At 32.5% G+C, this 7,206-nt stretch overlaps 1 long non-coding RNA gene across 1 annotated transcript; it reads right to left on the bottom strand.

The window, feature by feature from the left end:
- Positions 1 to 1,171: 1,171 nt before the first annotated feature.
- LOC142239570 (uncharacterized) lies at positions 1,172 to 1,581 on the bottom strand. Its single transcript, XR_012723077.1, has 2 exons — positions 1,443 to 1,581; positions 1,172 to 1,385 (listed from the first exon to the last, which is right to left on the bottom strand). It is a non-coding gene; the product is annotated as an uncharacterized LOC142239570 (long non-coding RNA).
- Positions 1,582 to 7,206: the final 5,625 nt, after the last annotated feature.

Genomic DNA, 7,206 nt, shown 5'->3' on the forward strand with positions numbered 1-7,206 from the left:
CTTTCGCGAAAATTTAAACAAATTGAATTCTTCGGGGAAAGTTGGGGATAGGTTAGGTATGGTTGGGGGTGGCGACTACACCCTCACAAAAAATCGCTTCTGTAACATATACTCCCAAACATATTTTGCTTCAAGCATATACATTTTTGGGTATTGCGCAAACATTTATATGTTTGATCTCTACCAATATATAATATGTTTGAAAGCATATTGGTCTAAACAATATATGTTTGGGTAGTCTAATTTCGAAACATTTTGTATTTTTGCATCCAAATTCAATAATGTTGTCTTCCAAAAAACAATATGTTATTATGTGACCATATAATATGTTTGGAAGCATTTTGCACCCAAAAATATTATATGCTTAAAAAAATTCTCCCAAACAATATTGTGCTCAAAATTTTATTTATTTATTTATATATTTACAATCATAATGAATTATGAAAATAAACAGGTAATATAGGTGCTAACAACATAGGTTTTCGACCTGAATGCTCAAAATTTTGTTTCTGCCCAATTGTATATTCCCCGACATCTTTCTCACTTCCACGAGATTTTTTTAGTTCTTAGCACATTTTTCTGTAATACAAACATTGTAGAAGAAATTGTTCAATTTTATGATTTTTTTAATTTTAATTTTACCTTTTGCCGGACGGGAATTCGAACAGTGGACCACACAGTTTGTAAGGATCAAAGAAGTAGCTGATCAATTGCCCAAGGAAAAATAAAATGTTAATTTTGTAATAACAAGCAACAACCACCAACTTAATTCAATATCGCTCCCTGTTAAATAGCGCTCCAAGCTACTAAACACATATATGTTTATAGGCTATTTCTAAATTAATATATGTTTGCATTCAAGCATATTATATTTACAAACATTTTATGTCCCAAACATAATATGTTCTAACATATTAACATACCGTGCCAACATTTTTTGAATTTGGGGACTCTTTTGAGAATCCCCACTACGTCGAAAACAATCGACATCAAAAACTCGTCGGAAAAGCGCCGTCACTATTGAGAAGTTGTACCACGCCAAGTTACTACAAAAATGTTTCGCATGAGTGCAATTATTAGGTGCCTTTATAGATCAATTTAGAACGACGCCAATAAGGGACCCTCCAAACAATCAGAAAAAGTGCATTTTAAGATAGTTGTAAAAGAATCATTGTGGTCGAGTAAAACACGTTTGTTTAGATATTTATTAATTTGATTAAACATTTACAAATTCTTAAAAATATAACATTTATACCACTATCACATTACATTTAACATAATTTTTGGCATTAATGATGATGTTGAGTTACAAGTAGCGAGTTACATGTTGCTGCGTCTATCAACCAGTGTTTTTATTCCATGGAGGCAGCGTGTCTGTAAAATATCTGAAAAACAATCACTTTATTCCATTTGGAAAATCACCAAATTGTTCACCAATATACCTTTCACAATTTTAAGCGTATAATCTATGTTTTCAGAACTTTATTTTCGTTTTTATTTAATTAAAATATAACAAGCTGGTTGCGCTTGGCGTTTCACAAAAAAAAAATGGCTTTTTTAACAGTAGGGATGGCAAATTACTTTCATGTACTTTTTGATGTACCTTTTCATGATGGTTGAAGTGACATTTACGAGTCTGTGGTAACGATGAGGTTGAAATGGAACTTTGAAATGCTGGCAGGGTATATGTCCCAAACATGTTATGCTAGTTTATGAACATCATATGCTTGCACTCAAAAATATTGTGTTTAAAAATTTGTGTTCCAAACATATAATGTTTATAGCCAAACATATGAAAAACAGTCTTTTTCAACCGTGTAGCAACTTTATTTTGCGATATTTAGTCGGGAAGGGTTTCCACCCATTTACCATTCAAGAAGTTCATTCGGGAGTCCGGTGTATATTAGGGTCACCGATATAATCCAAATTTGACATATCTCTTATGGTTCTAAAATACCTCTAGATTTGCAATTACGAGACAATCGGATAAACATTGCGGTGTCCTGATGCCCAAAAATTCAAAACGGGAGATCGACCGGTCGGAGACTTGACAAAATATGGTCCAATATTAACCAAATTCGTAACATGTTTTTATAGTGCTAAAATACGTCTAGATTTCGAATTTCAGGAAACTTGGAGAAAAATCTGATAAAAATTCTGTTTTTAATACACACAATATACGGCACACCTCTTTGTGAACATATACTATCGCTAGATTTTGAATTTCAACCAAAGCTGATAAAAATTGCCGCTACCGAATATGTTGACTCATCCCGACTAAAATTTAGCCGCCAATTAATCAAAAATAATCAAATTTATATTGGCTTAGCCGATGGAGGGAAAAATTTAGTCTCAGGCGCCACCGATAAAACTGGGTCGGCTTCATTCTCTGGATCTGGGGGATATACCAAAACATACATACAAATTCGGCACACCACTTTGGGGACCTAAAATAGCGCTAGATTTCCAATTTGAAGCAAATCGGATGAAAATTGCGATGCCCAGATGCTCAAGACTCCAAATCGCGGAAGGCTTTTTATTAAAACTTGGAATCTCTGCCAAATTTCAAGACGATAGCGCCAATATTGAAGGCTGTAGCGAAATTACAACAGGCAGACATAATTTTATCGCCTTAGATTCACTCCTCTATACTCACTCTCACTTTCTAAACATATAAATGCTTATACGTAATTTCTAAATAAATATATGTTTGCATCCAAACATATAATATGTGTTACACATTAATCTAGTCTATGAACATTATATGTTTGCACTTAAAAACAACGTGCTAAGCAATTGAGTCCCAAACATATGTTTTTACATCGATACAGACATAGTACATTTCATGCATGTTCATAATATTCACTCAAGGTTGCACTCTTTTTCTTTTTCCTTTCTCCTTTGATTACTTTTGCTATAATTGCATTGCTCATACTTGATATGAAAAGTTGCTCACACAACAGTTTCTTGTTTTATGATCATCATATAATAGCATATTGTAATTTTATTTTATTATTATAATTTTATTAGGGGGGGTTGGAAAAATTGCATAACTATATTATGAGCACCATTCTACAAGTAAATGAGACATGATCACTGGCGTAGCTAGACGAGGGCTGGAATTGCTTGGATCCTTCCACAATATTTAATAATAAAGTTCTTTAATCGCCATATTCTTCCAATAAAGCTATATAATAAAAGAAAATGTTATCATAATATTAATATTACGATAGTGGAATTACTTTATTAACGTTCGTTATCACAACGCAAATTTACGTTAATGCAACGAAATTGTACATTAATATAACGAAACCAATCGTCGATAATTTTTTCTTCCAATTTAATTCATCATTATATTTGCGAATTAATTAAATTTATGAAATATTTATTTATTTATGCCTTAAAAGATGGTTAATCGTCGTTAACATTCCTTTTGTATATACAGTGCTGTTCAAAATATTTGCAACTAACCCTACCATGAACTTAGTCTAGGTAATTCTCGCTTACAAGATGTATGGTTTACAAGCCATTTACAAAATAGTCTTTATGGTGTGGTATTTCCCAATTCCTAAGATCAAGTAATTTATAACGTAAACAAGTAAGTAAAGTCTAAAGTCGGGCGGAGCCGACTATATAATACCCTTCACCACTATGTAGACAAACATTTGTGTTACCATCTCAACTACTTAAAATTTGCTGGGAGCTATATAAAGGTTTGCATTTCCAGATACCAATACTTATAATGGAGAAATTTTTTTGTACTTCTACAAAATCTCTAGAATTAAAATTGAAATCGGCTAACGCCCTGGTATGAAACACAATGTTAGTAAAAATATGGGAAATATGAAGCGAGAGAAATTTTAATGCAATTGTACAAAGGAGCATTTATGATTTATCAGGTGATACATATGTATTCGAGATATAGGACAATTTTAGTAATATTTACAATTTTTGCTACTCATCAGTGGCGATTTTACAAGAATATTGGTTGGATCTCGCCAAGATATGTGGTCAAGTGTGGCTTGTGATATATTATTTGGTCTAGTCGGGCGACTTGGAGCCTTATTTAAAACTCTTCCGTTCTGTGGAAATATGGGGAAATCATCACAGAATTTTGTGTAAAGTGTGAGAATTTTGGCAATATTTGTATTCTCTGTGGAAACTATCCAGTCAATTGGAGGAAAATCCCATTGAAAATGGGTCTAAAATATGATGAGCTATTTACAATCTGAACCGATTTTGACTAAATTTGACATGCATAGTTAGAATAATAATTCTGCTATCTATGCGAAATTTCACTTAAATGGGAGTATAACTTTGGCCCCCCTTGTCATATGAGTGCAAATCTAAATCTGAACCGATTTCAACCAAATTTGCCACAATTACCTATACTACTAAACGTACCCCTTGTGCAAAATTTGAAGCAAATCACGGCAAAACTCTGGCTCTGGCTTAAACCGATTTCAATCAAATTTACCAAGCATTGGTAGAATGTCAATTCTACCCTCTGTGCAAAATTTCACGAAGATCGGTAGTAAACTTTGGCCTCTGTGGTCATACGAGTCTAAATCGGACAAAAGATATATATGGGAGCTATATCTAAATCTGAACCGATTTGGCTGATATTTTGCAAGATTTTCGAGATTTATAAAATATTTGGATGTACGGTATTTCAAGAAATCGGTTGATAAACACGCTAACTACACACAAAAAAAATTCTGATTCAATCACGAAATTAGTTGATCCAATTAATTTTTAATTGAAATGTCTTCAATCACAGAAATGATAGTATCAATTAAAAAATTAATTGAAGGTCAATTAAAAAGTTAATTGATCCAATTAAAAAATTAATTGATACTATTATTTTTGTGATTGATTTTTGTTTCAATTAAAAAATTTGTTGAATCAATTAAATTTTTAATTGAATATTTTTTAAAACTCAATTAAAATTTTAATTGGAAAAATTTTCGTGAAATTTTTTTGTGTGTATGACCAAATCGGGAATAAATATATATGACAGCTATATCTAAATCTGAACCGATTTTTTCCAAAACCAATAGCGATTGTCTCTGTCCCAAGAAACGGCCCTATGCCAAATTTGAGGACGATCGGACTTAAATTGCGAGCTGTACTTTGTGCACAAAATTACATATACAGACAGACGGACGGACGGACAGACAGACAGACAGACGGACATCGTAAATCGACTCAGAATTTAATTCTAAGCCGATCGGTATACTAAAAGATGGGTCTATGACCACTATTTCTTGGCGTTACATACAAATGCACAAACTTATTATACCCTGTACCACAGTAGTGGTGAAGGGTATAAAAATCGCCTCTTTTCTTTTCTAGAGAAACAGGCATTTGAAAAACGTTTGAATGCAACGCGCTTTAAAATTTTCGAAACTGTGAAAATTGTTGTAGCAAAAATCCGAATTTGCCACAACGTATAAAATACCAAGCACATAGGTTTAGATTTATAAATAACCCCTATCTTCATATGGTGACGAAAAATCATACTGGCAATAGTAAACTCGGTTCTGATCGACATCATTTTCTTGTAAAAAATCTTATATTGGCGAAAACTAAGTATTTTACCCTAGACATATCTCTTCAAAGGTCAAAAATAGTTAATTCCAGATTCCAAAACATTTATACAAATAAAAAACTATGTTTGTAATTTATTTGAAGATTACACTTCAAACATGTATTTGTACACAGGTTGTGATAACCGAATTTATTGTCAACCTCCTTGTGGCAGTTGCAGGAACTATCTGCTGGTAATTATGTCACCCTAGAGTAAGTCAAATTTGAGTAAGATCGGTTGATAAATAATTTGGGAAAATCGGGCGTTACATATATATGGGAGCTATATCTAAATCTGAACCGATTTCGATGAAAGTACACATAAAGGGTGGCCAATAGGATTACTTCGTGGCAATTTTGACTCCGATCGGTTAGTAAATGAACGCACACAATAATACACACAAAATAAGTTTGAGAACCAATAACTTTTGTTGGAAAACCAATAACAAAATTTGTTAATTTTCCTGCAACAAACTAATTTGTACTTTTAATAATCATTATTACAAATAAGTTGTTAGCAATCATTACCATCAGAAGGCAACAAATAATTTGTGTTCTCAATAACATAATTTGTAAGTAATTTGTTGAGCATCCAACAGTACAAAATATTTGTTGTTGAACGTTACGTTTAATCCTTAACAAATATTTTTGAATTTGAACGAAAAAATTTGTATGTGGTTTGTTGGAGTCTATCAATGACTGTAACAAATTTTTTGGTGTATTGACAAAAAATTAAATTGAAATTGACAGAATTATTGCACCTAAATTGCCGGAACAATTTTGGAGATATTTTGTTAAGTACACACAGAGAAGGAATATGATCAAAATGCTATTTTTGGAAGGGGAACATGTAACATTTTTGTGTCGAAAATCCTATACTCAGTTTTGTAAATGTATGACGATTTTAAATTTGTGTAGTCCAGGGTCTAGCATGCATTTTGCCAACTTTTTGCCCAGTGATGTATATTCTAGTTAATTAGAATTGTAATAATTCTAATCCCGATATTAATATGGTTTTATTAATTATCTCATACAACAAACACATTTAAGAAACTACCAAATTGAAAAATATAATTTTTTCACAGACATTTATAAATGCTTTTCTGTATTCTCGGATGAATGAGCTCTTTGCTGGCTATCATACACGTGCATGTGCTCATACTCATTTTGTTCTAACGGTATTCTTCGCATACTTCTTTTAGCTTTCGTACATGTTCTCAGCGATGTGCGCGTAACCAGTCTTGTATTTTTGTTTTTGTTTTCATATCGATAGCAGTCAACTATTTTCGCAACAAAACAATTTGTTGAAAATTCAGAATATTTCTATTATTTCCTCTGCCAAGCATCTGCAAACACATTTCAACAACAAGTGTCTCATCCCACCTGACCACAACGTTCGTTATCGTATTCGATATAGAAATATTCTCGGTTTTTTCTCGAAGAAAACTATCGAAAACGATATCGAGAATGGTTCGAAAAATTTTCGAAAAACGTTCATCTGTCGTGCTGTTACTGCCAGCAAACTCTTCGTTTTCGAAGGCTTGCTAGTGATTCGTTAAAGAAGGTTTCGCGATATCTATAATTGATAGTTAACGAATCTATTTCGAATTCGTTTTC

This window comes from Haematobia irritans, chromosome 1 (genome assembly GCF_050003625.1).
Source record: "Haematobia irritans isolate KBUSLIRL chromosome 1, ASM5000362v1, whole genome shotgun sequence".
Lineage (NCBI taxonomy): Eukaryota > Metazoa > Arthropoda > Insecta > Diptera > Muscidae > Haematobia > Haematobia irritans.